The sequence below is a fragment of the Oryx dammah genome, unplaced genomic scaffold (assembly GCF_014754425.2).
Source record: "Oryx dammah isolate SB20612 unplaced genomic scaffold, SCBI_Odam_1.1 HiC_scaffold_11050, whole genome shotgun sequence".
NCBI lineage: Eukaryota > Metazoa > Chordata > Mammalia > Artiodactyla > Bovidae > Oryx > Oryx dammah.
Genome location: NW_024080444.1, coordinates 2550955 through 2577174, shown reverse-complemented (window position 1 = coordinate 2577174; position 26220 = coordinate 2550955).

Genomic DNA, 26220 nt, shown 5'->3' with positions numbered 1-26220 from the left:
ATAGCATAGAAATTTGTAAAAATGAGCTGAAGGTGACATCCAATGTGAACTATAACAGCAAGCTGCCACTCTCTGTTTATTGGCGGAGAAATATCTTTAAGTTTTTATAGTGAGAGTAAGACCCATTTGAAGGAAAAGTAAACTATGCTGAATTCTATAAACTTAAAGAGAAGCACTTCACTTATGTTCCTATCCTAACCTGCCTGCCACTGATACACACTCCCACTCCCCAGAGGTAGTCACTGGCAAATGTTCACAATCAGATATTCTTCATAGCTTATACACAGCCATAATATTTGAATATCTGTATATAAAAACTCTTTATGTAAATAGAGCCATAACATATAAGTTGCTCGGCCCTCACTCTTTAAAATCACTGATAAATAATGGACATTTCCCCATACTGATACAAAGACTTATTTGATCCCTTTTATTGGTAACACATTTCTGAGCTATGCATTTATATCACAATTTATCTATTTAATCCCCTTTTGATGAGTATTGAGGAAGTTTCCACAGCATCGCTACTGCAATCTATTCATGATATGCACATATACACAAACATACACACATATGTAACATATACACATAAAATATATGTATTTAATGGACAGTTCTGTAACATATTTTGAGTAAATCCTGAAGAGTGAAATTACTCTGTCAAATGATGTACACATTTAAAATATCCATAGATATTGTCCAATAGCATCACAGAAGATGTATGCCAATTTCTACCACCAGTATATGAAAATCCTGGTTAAACAAGATCCTACTGCATAGCACAGGGAACTATGTCCAATCTCCTAAGATGAACCAAGATAAAAAATAAGACTGCAGCCATGAAATTAAAAGATGCTTGCTCCTTGGAAGAAAAGCTGTGACCAACCTAGATAGCATATTAAAAAGCAGAGACAGACCTTTGCCCACAAAAGTCCATCTAGTCAAAGCTATGGTTTTTCCAGTATTCATGTATGGATGTGAGAGCTGGACTACAAATGAAGTTGAGTACTGAAGTACTGATACTTTTGAACTGTGGTGTTGGAGAAGACTCTTGAGAGTCCCTTGGACTGCAAGGAGATCCAACCAGTCCATCCTAATGGAAATCAGTCCTGAATATTCATTGGAAGGACCGATGCTGAAGTTGAAACTCCAGTCCTTTGGCCACCTGATGTGAAAAACTGACTCACTGGAAGGACCTTGATGCTGGGCAAGATGGAAGGCAGAAGGAGAAGGGGACGACAGAGGATGAGATGGTTGGATGGCATCACCGACACGATGGACATGAGCTTGAATAAACTCCAGGAGTTGGTGATGGACAGGGAAGCCTGGTGTGCTGCAGTCCACAGGGTTGCAAAGAGTCAGACACAACTGAGTGACTGAACTGAAGATAAACCGTGATGGAAAAGAATACATAAAAAAGAATATGTTTGTGTATAAGAGAGTCACTTCACTATACAGCAGCAATTGGCACAACATTGTAAATAGATTATACTTCAATTCTTAAAAAAGAGAAAAAAAATCCTTTTTTTGTCTATGAAGTAATCATGAATATAATTTGTTACTGTTAATCTGATCAGTGGTAATTGATCTCAGTTGTTTTTTCAATTCTTTAAAGTTACATTGAATATATTACATTCATTAAATTTTTTCTATGAATGGTTTGTTCATGTTACTAATTTTCTCTTGGATTGCTTTTATTGATTTTTTTTCTGTATTGAGGAAATTAGTAGTGTATATAATGCATATTGTAAAATATTTCTTTGTTCCTGTACTATGGTAGATGTTTTTGTCATATTAGAAATCTTGGTTTTAGATAGCAAAATATAATTACTTGGAGGGCTTTCCCAATCAACAACTGTTTTACAAATTATCCATGATTTCTCCTGTTATTTTTTAATTACTTTTGAATTTATTTTTATAAAGTGTTAAGTAGAGTTTCAAACTCCCCATGCCCAGTATTTGTTCAAGATGCTGGGAGTTGTTAAAAGATTTAATGATGGCCAAAAATATAGATGCCCATTTTAAGGTATTTATAGTCTAGTTGGGTAAGACTTCCAATAATGTATTCCCACAAAATTTGTGATCCATGCTAGAAATGAAAGGTATATAGTGCTAAACGAAATGTTTTAACTTAGAGTCAAGAAAGGCTTCATGAGGTGAAGACATTTGAGCAAAAAGGACAAAGAAAGGGCTATAACTAGGTCTGTACCTTTTAACCACCTTTACCACGTTCTCCAACCCCCTACTCCTTGCCTCTCAACCACATATCTTAGCTTTATTTCTATGAGTTTGGCTTTATAGATTTCGCATTTAAGTGAGATAATATATCACTTGTATTTCTCTCTGACTTATTTCACTTAGCACAATGCCCTCAAGATCCATCTATGATGTTGCAAATGGCAATATTTTCTTCTTTTTGTGGCTGATTAGTATCAATAATATATTTATACTGCATTTGCTTTATCTGTTCATCCATCAGTGGACATTTAGGTCATTTCCAAGCCTTGGCTATTGTAAATAATGTTTAAGTGAACAAGGAGGTACAGATATGTCTCTAAGATCTCATTTCCTTCAGATATACTCCCAGAAGCAAAATTGCTGGATCATATAGTATTTCTATTTTTAATTTTTGAGGAAACTTCATACCGTTTTACATTGTGAAAGTGAAAGTCACTCAGTTGTGTCCAACTCTTTGCGACCCCATGGACTATACAGTTCATGGAATTCTCCAGGCCAGAATACCAGAGTGGGTAGCCTTTCCATTCTCCATGGGCTCTTCCCAACCCAGGGATCAAATCCATGTCTCCTGCATTGCAGGTAGATTCTTTACCAGTTGAGCCACAAGGGAAACCCAAGAATACTGGAGTGGGTCGCCTATTCCTTCTCAAGTGGATCTACCCGACCCAGGAATCAAACCGGGATCTCCTGCACTGCAGACAGATTCTTTTACATTGTAGCTATACCAATTTGCATTCCCATCAACACTGCATAAGCATTCCCTTTTCTCTACAGCCTTACCAACATGCTTTACCTCCTATCTTTTTGATAAAGGCCATTCTGCCAGTTCCGAGGCAATATCTCATTCCAATTTTGATGGGCATTTTCGTAATGATTAGTGATATTTGACACTTTTCAGATACCTGTTGGCTGTTTGAGTATCTTCTTTGTAAGAAAGTCTATTCAAATCATCTACCCATTTTTTCAGTTGGATTTTAGGGGATTTTTGCTACTGAGTTGCATAGTTTCTGATATTTTGGATACTGACTGCTTACCAGATTTGTGATTTGTAAATATTTTCTCCCATTCCATAGGCTGACTTCTTATTTTGTCAATTATTTCTTTTACTGTGGAGAAGTTTTTTTAGTTTGATGTAGTCCCACGTTTTAAAAAATTTTGTTGCTTTGTCTTTAGGTGTTATAACTGAAACAAGTCATTGCCAGTATCCAGTCAAGGGTCTTCCTTGTGTATTCTTCTACAGACTGCTTTCACATCTTACATTCAACTTTTAATCTACTTCAAATTAATGTTTTGAGTAACAAAGAGATAGATCTCATTCTTTTGTGTGTGAATATCCAATTTTCCCAGCATTATTAAAAAGAGTATCTCTTCCCCCTTGAGTATTCTTGGCTCCCTTGTCAAATACAAGTTAATCACATACACATGGGTTTCTTTCTGGGTTCTTGGTTATCTTCCGTTAGTCCATCAGTCTGTTTTATGGCAGTACTGTATTGTTTTCTAAAATAAATTATAGGGAGGTAATGTATAACATAAAGACTACAGTAAACAACAACATGATGACATCTTAGGAATCAGTGAAATAAAATGGATGAGAATGGTTAAGATTTAATTCAGTTGACCATTATATCTACTACTGTGGGCAAGAATCCCTTAGAAAAAATGAAGTAGCCCTCATACTCAACAAGATTCCAAAATACAGCACTCAGGTGCAACCTCAAAACTGACAGAACAATCTCAGTTCATTTCCAAGACAAACCATTCAACATCACAGTAATCCAAGCCTGTGCCCAAACCACTGAAGCTGAAAAAGCTACATTTAACTTGTTCTATGGGCCATGAAATTAAAAGACGCTTACTCCTTGGAAGAAAACTTATGACCAACCTAGATAGCATATTCAAAAACAGAGACATTACTTTGCCGACTAAGGTCTGTCTAGTCAAGGCTATGGTTTTTCCTGTGGTCATGTATGGATGTGAGAGTTGGACTGTGAAGAAGGCTGAGCACCGAAGAATTGATGCTTTTGAACTGTGGTGTTGGAGAAGACTCTTGAGAGTCCCTTGGACTGCAGGGAGATCCAACCAGTCCATTCTGAAGGAGATCAGCCCTGGGATTTCTTTGGAAGGAATGATGCTAAAGCTGAAACTCCAGTACTTTGGCCACCTCATGCGAAGAGCTGACTCATTGGAAAAAACTCTGATGCTGGGAGGGATCGGGAGAGGAGAAGAGGACAACAGAGGATGAGATGGCTGGATGGCATCATAGACTTGATGGACGTGAGTCTGAGTGAACTCCAGGAGTTGGTGATGGACAGGGAGGCCTGGCGTGCTGTGATTCATGGGGTCGCAAAGAGTAGGACATGACTGAGTGACTGAACTGAACTGAACTGATGGGCTTCCCTGGCAGCTCAGCTGGTAAAGGATATGCTTGCAATGCAGGAGACCCCAGTTTGATTCCTGGAATGGGAAGATCCCCTGGAGAAGGGATAGTCTACCCACTCTAGTATTCTTAGGCTTCCCCTAAATATAAAGCCAACTCTCTTCTGATTTTTGGGCTTCCCAGGTGGAGCTAGTGATAAAAACACCCACCTGCCAGTGTAGGAGACATAAGAGATGTGGGTTTGATCCCTGGATTGATAAAATCCCCTGGAGGAGCACATGGCAAGCAACATCAGTATTCTTGTCTAGAGAATCCCGTGGACAGAGGAGTCTGGTGGGCTACAGTACATGGGGTCACAAAGAGTAGAATAGGACTGAAGCAACTCAGCATGAAGACCTACACCATTTTCTAGAACTAACACCAAAAAAAAAGATGCTCTTTTCATCATGGAGGATTAGAATGCAAAAGTAGTAAGTCAAGAGATTCCTTGAATAACAGGCAAGTTTGACCTTGGAGGACAAAATGAAGCAGGGCAAAGGCTAACAGAGTTTTGTCAAGAGAACATACTGGTCATAGCAAATACTCTTTTTCAACAACATAAGAGACAGTCCTACACATCAGTTCAGTTCGGTCTCTCAGTCATGTCTGATGCTTTGCAACCCCAAGGACTGCAGCATGCCAGGCTTCCCTGTCCATCACCTACTCCCAGCACATGCTCAAACTCATGTCCATTGAGATGGTGATGCCATCCAACCATCTCATCCTCTGTAGTCCCCTTCTCCTCCTGCCTTTGATCTTGCCCAGCATCAGGGTCTTTTCCAATGAGTCAGTTCTTTGCATTAGGTGGCCAAAGTATTGGAGTTTCAACTTCAGCATCAGTCCTTCCAATGAATATTTAGGACTGATTTCCATTAGGATGGACAGGTTTGATCTCCTTGCAGTCCAAGGGACTCTCAAGAGTCTTCTCCAACACCACAGTTCAAAAGCATTAACACTTCAGTGCTCAGCTTTGTTTATAATCCAATTCTCACATCCATACATGACTACTGGAAAAATCATAGCTTTGACTAGATGGACATTAGTCAGCAAATTAATGTCTCTACTTTTTAATATCCTGTCTAGGTTGGTCATAGCTTTTCTTCCAAGGAGCAAGTGTCTTTTAATTACATGGCTGCAGTCAAAATCTGCAGTGATTTTGGAGCCCCCCAAAATAACGTCTCTCACTATTCCCATTATTTCCCCACCTATTTGCCATGAAGTGATGGGACTTTATGTCATGATCTCAGTTTTTTGAATGTTGAGTTTTAAGCCAACTTTTTCACTCTCCTGTTTGACTTTCATCAAGAGGTTCTTCAGTTCTTCACTCTCTGCTATAAGGGTGGTGTCATCTGTATATCTGAGGTTATTGGTATTTCTCCTGGAATCTTGATTCCACCTTGTGCTTCATCCAACATGGCATTTCACCTGATGTACTCTGCATATAAGTTAAGTAAGCAGGGTGACAATATACAGCCTTAATGTACTCCTTTCCCAATTTGGAACCAGTCTGTTGTTCCATGTCCAGTTCTAACTGTTGCTTCTTGACCTGCATACAGATTTCTCAAGAGGCAGATAAGGTGGTCTGGTATACTCATCTCTTTAAGAAGTTTCCACAGTTTGTTGTGATCCACACAAAGGCTTTGGTGTAGTCAATAAAGCATAGGTTGATGTTTTTCTGGAACTCTCTTGCTTTTTCAATGATTCAACAGATTTGGCCATTTGATCTCTGGTTCCTCTGCCCTTTCTAAATCAAGCTTGAACATTTGGAATTTCTTGGTTCACATACTGTCAAAACCTGGCTTGGAAAATTTTGAGCTTACTTTGCTAGTGTGTGAGATGAGTGCAATTGTGCAGTAGTCTGAACATTGCTTGGCATTGCCTTTCTTTGGGATTGGAATGAAAACTGACCTTTTCCAGTCCTGAGGCCACTGCTGAGTGTTTCAAATTTGCTGACATATTGAGTGCAGCACTTTCACAGCATTATCTTTCAAGATTTGAAATAGCTCAACTGGAATTCCATCTCCTCCACTAGCTTTGTTCTTAGTGATACTTCCTGAGGCCCACTTGACTTCACATTCCAGGATGTCTGGCTCTAGGTGAGTGATCACACCTTTGTGGTTATCTGGGTCATGAAGACCTTTTTTGTTTAGTTCTTCTGTGTATTCTTGCCACCTCCTCTTAATATCTTGTGCTTCTGTTAGGTCCATAGGATTTCTGTCCTTTATTGTGCCCATCTTTGCATGAAATGTTCCCTTGGTATCTCTAATTTTCTTGAAGAGATCTCTAGTCTTTCTCATTCTATTGTTTTCCTCTATTTCTTTGCACTGATCACTGAGGAAGGTTTTATTATCTCTCCTTGCTCTTCTTTGGAACTCTGCATTCAGATGGGTATATCTTTCCTTTTGTCCTTTGCCTTTTGCTTTTCTTTTTTTTCCTCAGCTATTTGTAAGGCCTCCTCAGGCAAGCATTTTGCTTTTTTGCATCTCTTTTTCTTGGAGATGGTCTTGATCCCTGCCTCCTGTACAGTGTCACAAACCTCTGTCCATAGTTTTTCAGACATTCTATCAGATATAATCCCTTGAATCTATGTGTCACTTCTACTATATTATCTTAAGGGATCTGGTTTAGGTTACACATGCCCAGTGCTACACATGGACATCACTATATGGTCAATGCCAAAATCAAATTGATTATGTTCTTTGTAGCCAAAATGGAGAAGCTCTATATCATCAGCAAAAATGAGACCAGGTGCTAAATGTGGCTCAGATCATGAGCTCCTGATTGCAAAATTCAGGCTTAAAGTGAAGAAAGTAAGGAAAATCATTGTGCCATTCAGTTATGAGCTAAATAAAATTCCTTATGATTATACAGTGGAGGTGACAATTAGATTTAAGGGATTAGATCTGGTAGACAGAGTGCCTGAATAACTATGGACAGAGGTTTGTACATTGTATAGGAGGCAATGACCACCATCCCAAAGGGGGAAAAAAATGCAAGAAGGTAAACTGATTGAGGAGGCTTTACAAATAGCCAAGTAAAGAAGAGAAGTGAAAGGCATGAGAGGAAAGGAAGGATATATCCAACTGAATGCAGATTTCCACAGAACAGCAAAGAGATATAGAAAGGCTTTATTAAATGAACAGTGCAATGAAATAAAGGAAAACAATAGAATAGGAAAGACTAGAGGTTTCTTCAAGATAATTGGAGATATCAAGGGAACATTTCATGCAACAATGGGCATGATAAATGACAGAAATGTTAAGGATCTAACAAGCAGGTGAGATTAAGAAGAGTTAGCTTGCATACAGTAGCAACTATACAAAACATGTCTTAGACCCACATAACCACAATGATGTGGTCATTCACCTAGAGCCAAACATACTAGAGTGTAAAGTCAAGTGGGCCTTAGGAAGCATAACTATGAACAAAGTGAGGGGATGTGAGAGAATTCCAGCTGAATTGTTTAAATTCTTAAAAATGATGTCACTAAAGTGCTGCATTCAATATGTCAACAAATTTGGAATACTCAGCAGTAGTCACAGCACTGTCAAAGGTCAGGTTTCATTTCAATCCCACAGAAGGGCAATATCAAAAAATATTCAAACTATCATACAGTTTCATTTCACATGCTAACAAGACAGTGCTCAAAATTCTTCAAGCTAGTCTTTGGCAGTATTCAGATGTATGTGAACTGAGAACTTCCAGATGTACAAACTGGGTTTAGAGAAGGCAGAACAAACAGAGATCAAATTGCCAACATTTGTTGGATCATGGAGACAGCAATAGAACTGCAGGAAGGGAAAGGCTACTCTAGTATTCTAGCCTGGAGGATTCCATGGACTGTATAATCCATAGAGTCACAAAGAGTTGGCCATGACTGAGCAACTTTCACTCAGTCACTTGGAAAGAAAGTTATGGCAAATCTAGGCAATAGTTTAAAAAGTAGAGATATCACTTTACCAACAATGTTTCATATAGTCAAAGCTATGGTTTTACCAGTAGTCATGTACAGAAGTGAGAGTTGGACCATAAAGGAGGCAGAGAACCTAAGGTTTGATGCTTTCTAATTGTCGTGCTGGAGAAGACTCTTGAGAGTCCCTTGAACAGCAAAGAGATCAAACCAGTCAATATTAAAGGAAATCAACCCTGTATATTCATTGGAAGGACTGATGCTAAAGTTGAAGTTCCAATATTTTGGCCACCTAATGCAAAGAGCAGAATTGGAAAAGACACTAATGCTGGAAAAGATTGAAGGTAAGAGGAGAAAGGGTTAGCAGAGAATGAGATGTCTCATTAGATAGCATCACTGCCTCGATGGACATGAATTTGAGCAACCCCAGGAAGATCAGTCCTGGGTGTTCATTGGAAGGACTGATGTTGAAGCTGAAACCAATACTTTGGCCACCTCATGCGAAGAGTTGACTCATTGGAAAATACCCTGATGCTGGGAGGGATTGGGGGCAGGAGGAGAAGGGGACGACAGAGGATGAGATGGCTGGATGGTATCACCGACTCGATGGACATGAGTGTGAGTGAACTCCAGGAGTTGATTGACAGGGAGGCCTGGTGTGCTGCAGTTCATGGGGTCGCAAAGAGTCAGACATGACTGAACAACTGAACTGAACTGGGGTGATAGTGTAGGACAGAGGAGCCTGACATGCTACAGTCCATGGGGGTCACAAAGATTTGGACACTACTTAGCGACTGAATACCAACAGTTAACAATACTGTCTTGTATATTTGAAAGGCTGATAGTAAAATATCTTAAAAGTTAACACAAGTAAAGAAAAATTCTTATGTATATAAGATAATGAATTTTAACTCACTTCATTGATCACTTTATAATACATATATCAAATCATTTTGTTATACACCCTGGTCTTATTCAATGTTACATGACAATTTTATCTCAATAATATTGGAGAAAAATAAGTTAATAGAAAGTTTAAAACAAGAGGGAAAAAATGAGCTATAGTTAAAGATATATGGTTGAATGGAATAGGAAGTCTTTCAGACAGAAAACCTAAATGAGGCTTTGTGGGGAGATTACAGCATACTTTGATCATTGCAATCAGAGTAAATGGATTTAAGTGAAGGGTCCAGGGAAACAATGGAGGTGGCTGAAAAGGTCAGCAAGAATCTGATTGGGAAGAGTCTTGGTGGTTATGCCAATGATGCCAAATTTTTTTCACAAGAATAAGAAGGGGCCTTTAAAGTGTTTTAAGCTGGAAAGTGACATAATCAGAATATTTTGTATTCTGCAAATATTATTCTTATGATAAGAAAAAGAATGAATACAAATGGCTAGCTATTAGGTTATATTATTTGTATAATATACATTTATTTATAATAATCCACTTTGCCAACTAAGGTCTGTCTAGTCAAGACTGTGGTTTTTCCAGTAGTCATGTATGGATGTGAGAGTTGACCTGTGAAGAAGGCTGAGCGCCAAAGAATTGATGCTTTTGAACTGTGGTGTTGGATAAGACTCTTGAGAGTCCCTTGGACTGCAAGGAGATCCAACCAGTCCATTCTGAAGGAGATCAACCCTGGGATTTCTTTGGAAGGAATGATGCTAAAGCTGAGACTCCAGTACTTTGGCCACCTCATGTGAAGAGTTAACTCATTGGAAAAGACTCTGATGCTGGGAGGGATTGGGGGCAGGAGGAGAAGGGGATGACAGAGGATGAGATGGCTGGATGGCATCATGGACTCGATGGACGTGAGTCTGAGTGAACTCTGGGAGTTGGTGATGGACAGGGAGGCCTGGCGTGCTGCGATTCATGGGGTTGCAAAGAGTCGGACACGATTGAACAACTGAACTGAACTGAACTGATTTATAGAAAAAAATTAGAAAATTTCAGAAAGATTTTTCCATAAATTATATTCTTCATATAATCACAGAGAAAATGTCTTAGAAGAATATGTAATGACTGGGAAATGCTTACATTTAAGACAGGAAACAAAATTATATACATACATATGTATGTGTATGTATATATTATATATATATAAAGTGGTCATGTGTCTGTATAATTATATATGTATAATTATACACACACACACACTCATTATGACCATTTTACACATATGACTAGAGTAATATACAGCAACATGTTACTCTAGGTTTACTTTGGATAGTACATTTATAGCCTCATTGCTATTTTTTAATTTTATAAATCTAATTTCAATGTATTATCTATGTAGGTACAACCTTTCACAAAGAGTGTTATATTCCATAACACAATTTCATGCTCAAATAAATATATCTCAAAGACAATCTTTGCTGAAATATTTATAGAAGTAAAAATTGAAGAGGTATAAAAAATATTTTCCAAAAAATAACCAAGAGCTCATCTCTCCCTTCTGAACACTCATGCCAAAAAAAAAAAAAAAACAAGGCCATAGTCCTGTTCCAACATATGTGTGCACATGTACACACACACACACCCCTGTACACATGTCTATGCAGTAACCTTAGTGTGAACCTCCTCTAGTTCTCTCTCCCTGCCCTCCTAGCTAATGGGTGGTATTCTAACCTAATTGTGCCCACCCTGCACATTCCCATGCCTCCCCAAAAATGTTCAAATTAATGTAGAGTAGATTGAATTCCAGACTGGAGGACAGGAGACCTCCTGCAAAATAATCAGATCAGTTCAGTTCAGTTGCTCAGTCGTGTCTGACTCTTTGTGATCCCATGAATCACAGCACACCCAGCCTCCCTGTGCATCACCAGCTCCCAGAGTTTACCCAGATTCAAGTCCATTGAGTCGGTGATGCCATCCAACCATCTCATCCTCTGTTGTCCCCTTCTCCTCCCGTCCTCAATCTTTCCCAGCATCAGGGTCTTTTCAAACGAGTCAGCTCTTCACATCAGGTGGCCAAAGTATTGAAGTTTCAGCTTCAACATCAGTCCTTCCAATGAACACCCAGGACTGATCTCCTTTAGGATGGACTGATTGGGTCTCCTTGCAGTCCAAGAGACTCTCAAAAGTCTTCTCCAACACCACAGTTCAAAAGCATCAATTCTTCAGTGCTCAGCTTTCTTTATAGTCCAACTCTCACATCTATACATGACAACCGGAAAAACCACAGCATTGATTAGATGGATTGCCGGGAGCCAGCACATGCGGAGAGGCCTGATGGTCAAGGCGAGTCAGGCTTAAGGGGTTCCCCCTGGGTTTTTCTGAACATCTACCCCCTAAAACCAGAGTCTGCCTGCCTTATTCTACTGTGCTTTCCACTCTTCTGCCTCTAAAAGGAATTAACTTAGGGCTCCAGTTAACAGTCTCCTGCATATAAAAAGAATGTCTCGGTTTAAACCACTTTGATGGCTTTCTAACTTATCTGACCAGTCTGCCCGGACTTTATGACTTGTGGATTGTTTACAGCCCCCAATCGTGAAAGGCACAAAGCTTAAAACATCTTAAAGATATAGAGCCTTTTCGAGCTAAGAATTACTTTGGTGAAGGGTTCCATTGTTGAGTTAATGTTTGCCTAGGCCTCCATGTCCTTTATCTTTTAGGCACCTGGGAGGATACTAATCAATGTAATTGGGATGTAGAAATAGGAATATAGTAGTCTTGATGTTAGTAATACTAGACTTTTGAGTTAATTAATTTTCTCTTTGTTATAAATCACTGTACTCCACTTTCTTGTTATAAAATGTTGTATCCTTGCTATGTAAGAATGTAACTTTATTTAGTGCTTCTGAGAGTAGCACCAGACTTTGGGAAGAACAACACTATTACCCTTATCAGAAAAGGGCAATAAAATGTTAATTGGCCTTCTGGCCAGAAGATGATGTAAATCACCTAAGACTTGTGTATACAACTAGATATGCACTGAGAAAGCCTGGTCTCAATAAGAGTCAGGGCTGCTGATGCTGCATAATTTTGTATTATCCATTGATCTCTATGTAAAATCAAGAGTATATAAGGCCTTTCCAGACAATAGAGGATGGGCCAGTCACTGGACTGGTTTCCCCTATGTGTCTCTCTCTCTCTTTCTTCCTCTCCCTCCCTCTCCTTTTCAGGCTGAATTCCCATCTGGAGCGGGGAGGCTCACCACGTCTACTTACTTGCCCTGGCTTCTAAGATCCGTGAGAGAGGGAGCCTAAGGTGGGGCACCCTCCACTATTCAAACGGGGGCTGGTGGCCCAACGTAGATGGTGCAAATCTCTTGTCCTGAAGTTTTATTAGCTTTCCCTGTAAATGAAATTATTCAGCATCTTTTCTCCACTAAATTTTCCTACTATACTATTTCTTCTTAATTTCTTTTATATTTCTAAATAAATAAGTTTTCCTCGCCTACGCCGTCTCCCCTTCGAATTCTCTGGATCCACCAGGGCAGGACCCCGGCAATGGATTTGTTGACCAAGTAATGTCTCTGCTTTTTAATATGCTGGTCATAACTTTGGTCATAACTTTCCTTCCAAGGAACAAGTGTCTTTTTATTCCATGGCTGTAATCACCATCTGCAGTGATTTTGGAGCCCAGAAAAATAAAGTCTGACACTGTTTCCACTGTTTCCCCATCTATTTCCCATGAAGTGATGGGACCAGATGCCATGATCTTTGTTTTCTGAATGTTGAGCTTTAAGGCAACTTTTTCACTCTCCTCTTTCACTTTCATCAAGAGGCTTTTGAGTTCCTCTTCACTTTCTGCCATAAGTGTGGTGTCATCTGCATATCTGAGGTTATTGATATTTCTCCTGGCAATCTTGATTCCAGCTTGTGCTTCCTCCAGCCCAGCATTTCTCATGATATACTCTGCATAAAAGTTCAATAAGCAGAGTGACAATATACAGCCTTGACGTACTCCTTTTCCTATTTGGAACCAGTTTGTTATTCCATGTCCAGTTCTAACTATTGCTTCCTGACCTGCATACAGGTTTCTCAAGAGACAGGTCAGGTGGTCTGGTATTCCCATCTCTTTCAGAATTTTCCACAGTTTATTGTGATCCACACAGTCTAAAGCTTTGGCATTGTCAATAAAGCAGAAATAGATGTTTTTCTGGAACTCTCTTGCTTTTTCGATGATCCAGTGGATGTTGGCAATTTGATCTCTGGTTCCTCTGCCTTTTCTAGAACCAGCTTGAACATCTGGAAGTTCACAGTTCACATATTGCTGGAACCTGGCTTGGAGAATTTTGAGCATTACTTTATTAACATGTGAGATCACCTCCTGCCAAACACTGAATCTACCACTTACCTAACTTTTCCACTGCCCACTGGAGTAACAAAACAGACAAACATTATCCCTTCCCAAATACCAATTAAATGCCAAGCACATTATATGAATTATCTTATATCTTTATAATAACCATGCCAATTAGATGTTGTATTTTTACTTTAGTCTTGTGAAGTGAGAGAACACTAAAATGAACACATTCAAGATCAATGTTTATTTTTCATTCACAAAAAGCATTTCAGCTCATTAGGCAGCCCTTGAAATAGCCCTTCAGGGATCAGGTTCCTTCCCTCTTGTTTCTCCATATCCTGCGCTTGATTTGTTCTTATATACATATTGAAGGGTAAAGTCTGCCACGTCCAGGTTGTAAGCCAGTGGAATGCAGAGTCTGGATGAAGCTGGACTAGACTAGAGCAAGCACACAGTCTCTGTGTATTCCATTGATGAGAACTTAGTCACAAGAAAGTGCCTGCTTATAAGAGAGGCTGGTGGATGTGATCTAGCTGAGAGCCCAGGAAGAAGGGGAGGACAATGGTATATGCAAAGGTAATAATTTTGCCCTAGATATTATGACTGCTCTTTTAAGGAAGAGGAAAGTACAGCTCAGAGGAGTTTGCTGACTTTCCTAAAGTCACATAGGAGAAAGTAGCTGGACCAAAATGCACCCACTCATCTATCTGACTCCAGATTTTTTATCTTTTCAGTATGCCACTATACTTATGTGCTAACATTCCAGCCTTCATAATTCACCTCTCATCTCTTGGGAAACTGTTATCCAAAGTGAGGAAAGAGAATAAGTCCACTTTCCTTGGCCTCTCTAAACCAAACATGGGTTGGCAAACATGGGCTGCTAGTCTGGCTGAGCCTACTACCAATTTTTATAAGTTTTTATTGGCACACTCTTATATGGATTGTCTATGGCTAGTTTTACACCGTGATGGGAGAGCTGAGGACCTATAAAAGGATTGTTCTTGTTGTTCAGTTGCCAAGTCATGTCCCACTCCTTGCAACCCCATGGACTGTAGCATGCCAGGCTCCTCTGTCTTTCACTATCTCCCTGAGTTTGCTCAGCTTCATGCCCATTGAGTCGGTGACACTCTCTAATCATTTTATCCTCTGCCAACCCCTTCACCTTTTGCCTTAAGTCTTTCCCAGCATCAGAGTCTTTTCCAATGAGTTGGCTCTTTGCATCAGTTGGTCAAGTTATTGGAGATTCAGCTTCAGCATCAGTCATTTCATGAGTATTCAGGGGTGATTGCCTTTAGGATGGACTGATTGGATCTCCTTGCAGTCCAAGGGACTCTCAAGAGTCTTCTCCAATACCAAAATTCAAAAGTATCAATTCTTCAGTGTTCAGTCTTCTTTATGGTCCAACTCTCACATACATACATGACCCCTGGGAAAACCATATATTGGACTATATACACCTTTGTCAGCAGAGTGATGTCTCTGCTTTTTAATACACTGTCTAGATTTGTCATAGCTTTCCTTCCAAGGAGCAAGCGTCTTTTACTTTCATTGCTGCAGTCCCTGTCTGCAGGGATTTTGGAGCCCAGGAAAATAAAATTTGTCGCTGCTTCTACATTCCCTCTATTTGCATGAAGTGATGGGACCAGATGTCATAAATTTAATTTTTTTGAATGTTAAGTTTCAAGCTGGCTTTTTCACTCTCCTCTTTCACCTTCAGCAAGAAACTCTTTAGTTCCTCTTCACTTTTTGCCATGAGAGTGGTATCAACTGCATATCTGAAGTTGCTGATATTTTTCCTGGCAATCTTGATTCCAGCTTGTGATTCATCCAGCCTGGCATTTCACATGATGTACTCTGCATAGAAGTTAAATAAGCAGGGTGATGATATATAGCCTTATATACTCCTTTCCCAATTTTGAACAGTCAGTTGTTTCATGTCCGGTTGTGTTACTTCTTGTCCTGCATACAGGTTTCACAATAGACAAGTAAGATGGTCTGGGACTCCTCCCATCTCTTTAAGAATTTTCCAGTTTGTTGGGGTCCACACAGTCAAAAACTTTGTATCTTCAATGAAGCAGTAGATGTTTTTTCTGCAACTTCCTTGCTTTCTCTATGATTCAGTGGATGTTGATAATTTGATCTCTGGTTCTTCTGCCTTTCCTAAACCCACCTTGTATGTCTGTAAGTTCCCAGTTCACCTATTGTTGAAGCCTAACTTTAAGGATTTTGAATATTATCTTATTAGCATGTGAAATGAGAGCAGTTGTTAGGTAGTTTGAACATTCTTTGGCATTGCTCTTCTTTGGGATTGAAATTAAAACTGACCTTTTCCAGTCCCGTGACTGCTGCTGAGTTTTTCAAATTTGCTGACATATTAAATGCAGCATTCTAACAGCATCATCTTTTAAGATTTTAAATATCTCAGCTGAAATTCCATCATCTGCTTTGTTCATAGTAACACTTCCTAAGGCCTTCTTGACTTCACACTCTAGGATGTCTGGTTATAGGTAACTGACCACACCATTCTTGTTACTCTGTTTATTAAGACAGTTTTTGTATGGTTCTTCTGTGTTTTCTTGCCACCTCTTCTTGATCTCTTCTGCTTCTGTTAAGTCCTTACTGTTTCTATCCTTTATTGTACCTATCCTTGCATGAAATGTTCCTTTGATATCTCATTTTCTTGAATAATCTCTAGTCTTTCCCATTCTATTGTTTTCCTTTATTTCTTCACATTATTCATTTAAGAAGGCCTTCTTATCTCTCCTTGCTCTTCTTTGGAACTCTGCATTTAGTTGGGTATATTCTTCCTTTTCTCTTCTCTTCTTTCCTTGGCTATTTGTAAAGCCTCCTTGGACAATTACTTTGCCTTCTTGCATTTCTTTTTCTTTGGGATGGTTTTGTTCACTACCTCCTGTACAACGTTATGAAGCTCCACCCAAAGTTCTTCAGGCACTCTGTCTTCCAGATCTAATTCCTTGAATCTATTCTTCACCTCCAATGTATAATCATAAGGGATTTGATTTAGGTCATACCTGAATGGCCTAATGGTTTTCCCTACTTTCTTCATTTTAAGCCTGAATTTTGCAATCAGGAGCTTATGATCTGAGCCACAGTCAAAAAGCTCTACAAAGCCAAAAATGTGTGCTATTTGGCTCCTTACAGACAAAGTTTGCTGACCCCTACTCTAGATCATCTTTGTTCATTGAAATCAATCTTGCTGCCATGGAGTTTGTTAACCAAATGCATTATAAATCTTTATCAGATAAATAGGAAAGTATAAGGCTGCTCTTTGCTCAACAAAGAGACCAAATTGCAACTCAGCAAAGTAAATTTCACAATGAAGCCTTTTAAGAGAAGAAATTAATGTTAAAATCAGCCTTTCAAACAGGACCAAAGAGAGGCAATATCAGTGCCATGCTGAAAGGCAACACAGTAACTGTAAGAATAACAGAAACACATTCTGAAGCTGTTCCCTTTATACAGTGTTGATAAAATTTGTTAATACCATATGTTAGTCGTATGGAGGGAGGCATGGTCTGACTATGAATTTTGGAATTTTACCAGCAAACTTGTAAGATCTGAAGTCGCAGATTTGCTGAACTGCTCATCTCTGTGCAGGCTATGGCTGGAGGTTGAAGGGGATGAACAAGAGAGAAGCAGGAAAGCTGTTCTATGTGTAGCTTGAGTTGAGTGGGGCTGGACAGGACACCTTCTTGTCAATCTCCATCAGCTCTACGTGTTGACACTCAAAGGGAGGAAAATGCTGCTCCTTCCTTTCTAGATGTTTTCTGATAAAAATGGATTTTTAACTGAGCAATCTGATTGGTTCTCAAGTTATCCAGCTGTGGGATTAACAAGAACACATTGGGACTTGTTAGGTATACCATCATTCATTAAATTGATATACCCATGAAAGGGGAAAAAAATGGTTAGGAGAATCTCTCTGGGGACCTAATTTTGTGCCTTCTTTTTCATATGTGCTATTGAATGCACTCATTCTATGTGAATCTTTATGCTGTGATTTTTGCACTGTTTCTCTTTATTTAGATCAAACTGAAGCTGTGGAGTATCAAGCCTGCTTCAGCACCTTATTTCGGAACCAAAAGCCAACCTCAGTTTGATACAGTACCAGTCAATCCTAAAAGAGATCAACTCTGAATACTCACTGGAAGGACTGATGCTGAGGCCCCAATACTTTGGCCACTTGATGCGAAGAGCTGACTCATTGGAAAAGAGACCCTAATGCTGGGAAAGACCGAGGACAAGAGGAGAAGGGGGCAACAGAGGACGAGATGTTTGGATGGCATCACTGACTCAGTGGACATGAGTTTGAGCAAATTCCAGGAGATGGTGAAGGACAGGGAAACCTAACATGCTGCAGTTCAAGAAGTCACAGGTCAGACACGACTTAACTTCTGAACAACAACAATAGAGAAGCAAGGGGTGTTTCTGTGATGCAGAAGACTCGGGTAACTGGATCCATGTTTCTCATGACCCATGAGGGCTGATTCTTAGGACAGTTTTTTCCCCAAAATCAGAGGGTAGAATATAAAAATTTCAGAAGTTGCAAAGAGATAACTTATTTTCCCCTTTGTGTCAGAAAGACTCCATCCCACTTGAGGAATGTCCAAGTGCCTGTACTTCTGGTAAAGTATTTTCCCCAGGATGGTGTACCCAGCCCTAAGTTAAAAGTTTATGGTGTCTTCTCAAAGCTTTGAGAAAGGACTGAAAGAATCCCATGAACGTCACCCCCAAATTCTTGTCACTAATGTCTTTAATGGCTGCATATTTAATTCTAAAAAAAATATGACCCTGTGTTATCCTCTCTTGCTTGTTGGAGATCAATTTTTGTCCTTGGTTTTCTCCCCCTACTCCCACAGACCCACCACCTCACTTCAATGGAAACCTCAAAGCTTGACTTATTATAGCATAATTCATGCCTAGATGCTGAAGGGGTCATTAGCCTTCCGGTTTACACCTAGCCACACCAAAGGTGTGAGTTATTACATAATAATTCATGTCACATAATTTCATATTGCTTAATTAACTTTTCTACCAGATGAAAGCACTTTTGTATCAGCAAATGTGGTACCCTCATATGACTTAAAAGCCTTTCTTTATTTTAGACCAGTGGGTCAAAATTTATTAAAAGTGAATTGAATCTCAGGGCTAGAATAAAACCTATCATCTTTTATGTAAATAAAGTGTCAAAATTGCTCTCTGGATTAGGGGAAACAGAAAAAGACAGGACTGCTGATCTTTCATATCACAACAACAAGAGAACTTACTTTCTGGCACTTGAATATATAAAGGAATAGTGGAATACTTTTGTTTTTGTTTTGTTTTTTCCCCCTATCCAATCATGTAATTTCCAATTTCAAAACATCTGCTCTCCCGTTGTTGTTTTTTCTTTACAAAAAAAGAAAGAACTGGTTTTAGGTCTGCAGGTGTGATCACAAGGGATAAAACATCTGTGGTTTGCCTTAGAAAATGAAAAAGAATATATGCAAAGCTGGCAGATGATATCAGCTGCCACTAAGTCACAACCATCACAGTACTCATTATTGAGCCTCCCAAATTCACAGATCGGGAATCTGTAGTTCAGGGACAAGTACATTTTCCCAGCTGTACATCCCAAGCTTATGTTCCATCCATGGGCCAGGAGCAAACTCTACATTTACTTTCAAATTTTCTTAAGCTCGACACTTATCAGCTAAAATATTAGTCCCTTGAAACAAGAAAGAAGCACAAGTGACATCTTCAATTTGTGGGAAATGTAGGCATAGTAATGATTGTGGCAGATAAGATGCATTTGTCTGACATATTGGTGACCAGCAGGAAAAAGCTGAGGGCTGAGGTGAGCCAGCTGGTCGGTCATAATGAGGTCACGCCAGTCTCAAGGGTCCTTACTTTATAATCCACGAGGAATGTTGTGAATAAGGAACAAAGTCCCCATTAGTCACTGAGATAGCCTTCAAATTTGAGGAGAGAAAAACATCAAGATTTACTCATCACAGCATGTCATTCTTGGCCAGATTGGTTGAGTGGAAGGAACACAAAATTTGGGATTAGACAGACTTTGATCAGAACCGTGAAATAGCTATGTGCTGGCTACATGACTTCAGGTGAATTATTTAATGTATCTAAACTGCAGGGTCTTTAACCACAATAGAGGGCAAGTAATTGTCATCTTATCGGGTCAAGGTGACAGTTAAACATTATTAAGCCTCCCTCGTCGTGTAGTGGTAAAGAATCTTCCTGCCACATAGGAGACTTGGATTTGATCCCTAGGTTGGGAAGGTTCTCTGGAGGAAGAAATGGCAACCCACTCCAGTATTCTTGCCTGGAGAATCTTGTGGACTGAGAAGCCAGGTGGGCTACAGCCCATAGGGTCACAAAGAGTCGGACATGACTTAATGCCTGAGCATAAGCAGGATGCAGCGTAAACCAGGATAATTTTCCTAAGTGCCTCAGATCTCCAGCAAAGGCATGTGAACAATGTTTCCTTACATCCTTTACTTATGGGCTTATGCAGAAAGGGAAAGGGTCCAGTGACAAATATTTCCTATAAACGTTGGTACTTTTGAGCCAATGAACTTGCTCTATGAGCAAACACAGACTGTAGGAACCAGGCCATCTGTGTTTAAGAGAAGATGAGACCATTTCATCACACCTCCCAACAAACTAATTCATTGACAAGTAAAGGATATAGGAGGGCAGGCTAGTCAGGGAGACCACACTCCTAGGATTAAGTTTCATTCTCAGGAAGAGACCAAGTAGTAGTTATCTGGAGGGTTACATTATCAGTCCTTGGAAGGATAGGTGTCCTATGGAGGGAGCAAAGAAATAAAAGCAATGATGTCAGAAGACCAGAGATATGTCAGGCAGATTCCTTAGAAATTGAGGACCTGGAAAAGTGTTTTCTAATTCTAGAACAGATCAGAAAAATAGCCCTCTCTTTCTGAAATACATCTTTCAGAGTTAATTAATTTGACTGGTAATCTAGTAGTCATTCACACTTTAGAATGAATTCTTACATTCAGATAGCAGCCACTGAAGAACAGAAGTACTTTTTCAATTCCAACACATTTTAGGCTTTGTTGCCTTATTTTCCTGTCCAAGGAGGGAATCACATGGTGGGAGAAAAGGATTTCCAGCTGCTGGGGGCAGATGGATTCAGCTTATGAATTTATCTACAGTGGATGTGGAGACTGAAGTCAAATTGAGAGGGCAGCTGTTGCTGAGAAGATAGCCAAGAAAGAGTGAAATCAAAAATACAGCTAATTCTTGTGACTAAATCAAAGACAAGGAGTAAGTGAGCTAGAAAGCAGGACTGGATGAAGGAAACTCAAAATTTGGGGTATATGTGCCATGGATGAATGAGTCCACCCAACAGTTGGTTTGTCATTATATGCTAAGCCTGGGTTTTTTATAACCACAAGTCTTTACATAGTCATATCAGTGCAATGAATGAAAACTGACTTTGGGAACACTGTTCTGCACAGGGCAGCTTCATGGAGGCCTGTGTGACTGTCAGAGAAGCCACAGAAGGATACAAGTCAGGTAGGAAGTGGGGAGTAGAACAGTGAAAAGCTATCATGGGGATCTGAAAGTGGTAGAAACCAGCAATTGATTGAGACAGAATAATCTCAGCAGACCTTTGCATTAAAGATCATGACTTATTTCTTAGAACTGTAGTTGGTGTTTAAATAGGAAGCCTGGACCTTACTGCAGCCTTATCTGGTGGCTCCCAAACATTGAATGTTTCTGAGTGGTTGGAAGTCCATGGCCCCAGTGGCCTCCTTTGACCTGAAGTAAGTCATCTGGAGCAAAAAGACAATGATAAGTGCAGAGTGAATCAGGATCTAGACTAAAAGAGACATCTGGCTTCTTGACGATCACCGGAGCATGAGCTTCACAGGCAGGCGAGGGTGTAAGTGAGGGAATCTGGGGGTGTTTAGCTGACCCCTGCTCACTCTCAGCCTCTCCTACTGGGCAGAGATCTTTAAAGTTATCCCAGAGGCAGCGGTCTCTAAGTACATAAGTAAACTATGCTTGCATTATGAAACCAGTACACTCACATGTATGATCACACTGTGGTTCTCATAAAGCATTTCAACCAACTGGGCCAAAGCCATTTGACCAAAGTCCTTCCCAAAGGGCTAGGAGAGTCAGCCACCTCCTACCATTTCACATAGGCATTGGACCAAGGCTCACACTCTGGGGAGTGACCTGGCGGTGCCCTCCAGACCACAGCAGCAGCTGCCTCTGAAACTAAGCTCCGCCTTCTCATTTTTTGGACATCAGCAGTACACAGCTGTCTTTGGTCAGCTCCCTGGGAAAGGAGCTGAGCTTCCCACCTTCTTCTTGAAGTGGCATTAGCTGTGCCCCTTCTTCTCTGGCTCCACCCACATTCCACAGCAACACTCACTAGCTGCTCACTCAGGCACCTCTAACACTGCCTTGGCAGAGTGTCCTGGCCAAGTTTCTGACCACAGCTGTTCCACCTAGAGTGTAGCTGGTGGGTCAAAGAATGACCTAAAACAGCTGTCTGTTTCAGGGCAGGCTAGGAAGAGAAGGAAAGTGTGTTTGATCCCAAGGTTTGATAAAGATGTGTGTATCTGCAAGTGTGTATGCCTGTTTGCAGGTAGAAATGAGTTAGCAATGTGTGGTCACGTCAGGACAAGTGTGTGCACATCTGATGGGGGAGGGAAAGGGGGGAGATGGCTAAAAATATATGTAGTTTGTATTTATAGACTGGGTAACGAATGTACATTGTTAGATCTGGCTCTTGAAAGTTTGGCAAGCCAGATTATATATAAGTGTGTTAAGACAATCTTCCAAATATAGTTAGAGCACCATATATCCATGCCAGTCTCATTGTTTATAGGGTTCAGGCATATGAAGGGAGCTGTTTAAGGAACATCCTAGCCTGTATTCATATAAACTCAGGTTTTTCACTTTATCCCAAGTCTTCTAGTGTTGCTCAGGACTTCCTGAGCCCTCCTTAAAGCCCTCTGCCTAAGGCTGCCTGTGAAGATGAAGTTTATCCAGAAGTTATGCTTTGTCACAACCCAGATGCTCAGATATGTGATGGCACCAGCCACATGGCTGCACGATGCAGGATGCACAAGATGCCAGTTGATGTCCATATGGACTTCATTCCCCTACCAGGATTTGGCCCTGATCACTTCATTTTCCCCTCCATCCCACCTCCGGCCTAATGAATCCTGGCATCTGGCATCCTGCTAATTTTGGGGGACACAGACTCATCTTTGGGAGCCTCCACACTTGATCTTCTTTCAAACTCGGTTGGTTTTAGATCCAGCAAACACGGTTTTAGTTTGTCCCCCAGATATTGACAAGCAGAGAGTGCCCTACTGGCCAATCATTACTTGTGAGTGGGATTTCTCACTATTATGTTTGTGGTTTGCTTTGTGTTATATGTTTCTAAGCTATTGCAATATGAGCATATTTTTTAATTAATTCACAAAAATAAAGAACTCCAGGAAACATTCGGTTCTTGCCCTAACTCTTTGATGGATACCATCAGCTGAACTACTATTTGAGGTCATTTAAGCCTTTGTCCATAATCTGACTGTACCTTACCTATCATTTCAGTCTCACTAAATTGTTGAATGTTTACTAGGTTCAAGGTACTTTGCCAGGTTCGTGGTGAAAATGTGGTGAATAAGGTCAACATTCACTTTACAATTTCTTACAATCTCCCAGTATAATAAGGCAGAACCAGAGAAGTAAAGTATAATGTGAATGGCATGGAAAGAATTAATTCCTACTGAAGGAAGGGGTAGGACATTATGGAGAAGAGGACAGGTTGAGATTGACCTAAAGAATGAATAGATCCATTTACATTTAAGGTAATTATTGATAAGTAGTCTATGTCCGATGCAGGATATGGCACGCTTGGGGCTGGTACGCGGGGATGACCCAGAGAGATGTTGTGGGGAGGGGGGGTGGGAGGGGGGTTCAGGTTTGGGAATGCATGTACACCCATGGTGGATTCATGTCTTGTATGGCAAAACCAATACAGAATTGTAAAGTAAAATAAAAAATAAATAAATTTAAAAAAAAAAGAATGAATAGAGATTTTTTTCAGTCAAACTTAAAGGATATTGCAGATGGAAAGTACAGTATGAGAAACACCCTAGAGATGTGATCGAGTAAAACTTCTTTGAATAGGCCTATATCATTGGGTGAGCTCATGGTAGGAGCCAAAACTACAATTGTTTTGGGTCAATGTTGTCAAAGACTTTAGAGACCAGTCTAAGGAGATTTTTCTTGACCATAGAGAGTTGCTGAACTTAGAAATAATAGAAAGGATGTATGGGAAGGACAAGAAGTTCTATCATGGGTACCAGTTAAGAGGTTAGTAACATAAGGTTGCTGTATGCATGGAGACCCCCTTCCTAATGGAGTTCCCAACTGGAGACAATTTAGCTGAATGACAATGATACTTGACATCACTGAAGTACAACTTTCTAAGAATGAGGACTTTGAGAAGAATCCGTAAAGCAACCTCCTATGAAGTGGGTAAAGAGTGGAAGAGGAACCATCTTTGGGGAAGAAGTTTGTGAATCAGAATTTACTCTGTCTTCTGTACAACTGGGATGGGTGGGGTAAAGTTTGGCTTCCTTCTTTCCTTCCCCACCAAGCCAGATGTCCCCTAGAGAATCATTCAGGATACTGAAAGCATTATTGGGAATGGAAGAATGTTATCAACTTTCACTGCACCTGGATGCCACCAGAACACCTTGACTGTTAGATCTTCAGACACAGGTGGTGGTCAGAAGATGCTAAGGTTGCTCTCCACTTCCTCCCAGTTTCACTCAGAGTGAGGCAAGTTTTCTATAGACTAAGCCAAGCTCACCAGATGAGAAGTAGGTACAACTAGTGGCTCATACTGATCAGTGATGGGCGGGTGTAAGGAGGGTACAGAGAGCCCACCAAGAGCCGCTCACACAACATCAGCCCCCTGAGACTTCTGGCTGGGCAACCAAGACCACCTAAGACACCACACTGCATAACTGCAAGCTGGTTACCAATACCCAGAAGTTAGACCCAGGTAAGGCATCTGCCAACAACCAGGCAAGAATGGCAAGCTTGCCTATCTCTAATATGCTGCCCATCAAGAGTGAATTCCCTTCACTTACCCTTATTCCTAACTCTCATCATCATAACAGCTTGAGATGGGAAGGGGAAAAGGTCAAGAACCAATCATACCCCACTCCTCTGAATTCAGCTTCTAGTAATCTTGCAAGTGTAACCTTAAGGTACAATGCTTTGAACTGAAACAAGTCTGATATTTTAATAACTGTATTGCAAAAATCAGTAAACTAGGCTGGAGTCTGACTTTACCTCGAACCTGTGACAAACTCTGGAGCATGAATTTAACTTCAGAATTGGCCCTACCTTGAGAGAAGGGCTGACTTTTCTAGCCATTGGCTATAAGTGGTGTGTGGGTGTATCCTCCATAGTCCAGAGGCTCCCGTTAGCCAAAGGGGATTCTACAGAGAAGGGACAGCTATAAGCAGATAGTGAACATTCTCAGAAGCTGGCATATGCAGGCACTGATCTGGTCAAGAGCATCCATACCAAGAGTATCCATAAAAGATGAGGGCAAAACTGTTCTTAGCAAGATTATGCTCCAGCTAGTAAATCTGGGAAAGAATCGAGGACAATCTTGAACATGAAACAGAGCAATGGCCTGGTTTTAGCAGAAGATAGTGGAAGGCTGTGTGAGATAAGAGATATAGTTAGAAAGGTCACACATTGCTAAGGAAACTAGTCCTCCTAAATAGCTTTCTGTTTAGAGAACAATTTTTAAATTGCAGATAATTCTGTAAGAAATCTACTCTGTTTTTAATCATAAAAGAAAAGTATGGGGATTTGGAGAGATGATTTAAGATGTGATCAATGCCAAGCTAACTAAAACTATTCCAGATTTATAAATGACCTAACTTTATTTTCTATGTTCACTAACACCAGTCCAGTTATTCCCAGCATTCCATGAGAATCTATATGGAGCAATGGAACATCTGAAGCAAGCACTCATTTTGGTTTAATGCCTAACAATTTTCCATTCCTCTATCCATCACAGTGTTCCTGTTATCAAGCCAACATAAGCCACAGTCATTTTTTTTTATAAAACAATTTTCAAACTTTTGTTTTAGAGTGCCTTGAAAATAAGTTATTGATATTTCTCTCTGATACAGAAACATCTTGAACTCAAAACAGACACCCCATTAGGCAGAGAAAGGTTTACTTGCTGCCTTTCTACTCCAGTGCTCAAGAGCAAACTCTGACAGAAGGAAAACAGGATTTTCATAGCCACTCCCACGTATGCCCTTGGCAGGTGATTTCTCCTCTGGCAGAACTGGCTGCGCG